Source organism: Lottia gigantea (assembly GCF_000327385.1).
Source record: "Lottia gigantea unplaced genomic scaffold LOTGIsca_15, whole genome shotgun sequence".
In the NCBI taxonomy this organism is placed as follows: Eukaryota; Metazoa; Mollusca; class Gastropoda; family Lottiidae; genus Lottia; species Lottia gigantea.
In genome coordinates this window covers 853686-855861 of record NW_008707797.1, presented here as the reverse complement: position 1 = coordinate 855861, position 2176 = coordinate 853686, and positions in this window count along the sequence as shown.

The following is a 2176-nucleotide window of genomic DNA, read 5'->3' as shown; positions in this document are numbered from 1 at the left end:
AGTGCTCATTACATCAATTGTTGAGCGATATTGAAATACCACTGTTAAAATAGTGCTCAATACATCAATTGTAGAGAGATATAGAAATACCACTGTTAAAATAGTGCTCAATACATCAATTGTAGAGAGATATAGAAATACTACTGTTAAAATAGTGCTCATTACATCAATTGTAGAGAGATATAGAAATACTACTGTTAAAATAGTGCTCAATACATCAATTGTAGAGAGATATAGAAATACCACTGTTAAAATAGTGCTCATTACATCAATTGTAGAGAGATATAGAAATACTACTGTTAAAATAGTACTCAATACATCAATTGTAGAGAGATATAGATATACCACTGTTAAAATAGTACTCAATACATCAATTGTAGAGAGATATAGAAATACCACTGTTAAAATAGTACTCAATACATCAATTGTAGAGTAATATAGAAATACCACTGTTAAAATAGTACTCAATACATCAATTGTAGAGAGATATAGATCTACCACTGTTAAAATAGTACTCAATACATCAATTGTAGAGAGATATAGATATACCACTGTTAAAATAGTACTCAATACATCAATTGTAGAGAGATATAGATATACCACTGTTAAAATAGTACTCAATACATCAATTGTAGAGCGATATAGAAATACCACTGTTAAAATCAGTTTGCACTGGCTGAAATGTTCTAAGCATCTTTGCAAATTGTTTTTCCATCTGCATCATCAATAATCTCAATCTGGTGTAGAAAAGTGGGACATTGATCTACATTTCATTTGTTTTTTATTTTTCTCGGATCGATATCCACAGAATGCACTCTCCTGTTAACTGAAATTGTTTTCATAGAATTTTTGCAGAATTCGAAATCTAATCTCTGTTTAAACAGACTAGTTATTACATTCTGATGTTAAAAAACTGAAAAAAACATCGTGAAATACTGCCTCTAGCTTATCTCATATATCAACCAATCATGTCCAAGCTTTCATCGCATTTCCTTTACATTTTCTATACAGTTGGTTTTCTATAGCTTAAAGGGGTGTTTTTTCGTTTAAATATATGTTTTCTCTTGATATGATAGAACTAGCTTGTCTTGTCTCAAACCTACTTTGTTGAACCTTTTATCTTTTTAGTGAGATTTCTGTCTCAGAAGGCTGTCAGCTGAGCAATATACTCATTACTTTTTCCACCACAGATGAGCTCGTGTCTCACTAGGAAATCTGCGATCATCGATGGTTGCCATGTTGATATCATGTGATCCGTAGATTTTTGAGCCCCCATTGATGATGACGTCGCCTTTTATCAGCCCCTCATCTTGTGATTCATAAAAATGTCACTGAGAAACTTTTTTCGGTCTTGAAAAGCTAATTCATTCCATGTACACAGATGCATTTGATAGCTACAAGGCCAAGTTCAACCGAAGAAAAAATGACTTGAGTGAACTATCACGATGTGCTATCATGTTGCCTTGAAAAGGGCATTCACTTCAATATCTTTATAAGTATCTGTTGTCCAGTAATGAAGTAATAATATTCTCAAGTAGACACAATCATCCAGCTGGAACAGCTGAGATCTATTTCAATGTATGTTGTATTGAAGTTCGATAGAAAAACAAGACGTTTTAGTCAACTATTGACTTGCTGATCAATTTCCTCTCTTTTAAGATTTCTATTTATCAGATTGAAATAGCGTCTTAGCGAAACAGAATCCACAAAGTCAATACGTGAACATAAAAACACATTTTTTATTACGTGTCTTGAAAAGTTTTACGTCTGTACGTTCTTTGAACTCCTGATACCAGTGTGTTTCATTGTGCAACAATAGAAACATTTAGATACTTACTTACATCAATATAAACTTCAGTCATTTAGAAAATTTAATATCTGCGTAGGCCTCTTTAAATCTGGTAGACATCTGGCCTCATCATATCGTCAGCACATTTTTTGAATTTGTTAAAATTTATTGAAAGCCAATTACTAAGTTATGTATGTCAGTACAATGTAGTTTGAAGATTAAAGATATAAAAAGTGGTAATTGATACAGTGGACTAACAGAAGATGGTGTTGCTGAGCAGTCCCATAGCAATTTCTAAATTTTATAAAATTTGACTCTGAAATCTCTAAAACTTAGACCCAATGAAAGAGGTTCTACCCAACGGGGCCTTTAATGTGCAAGCAAAGT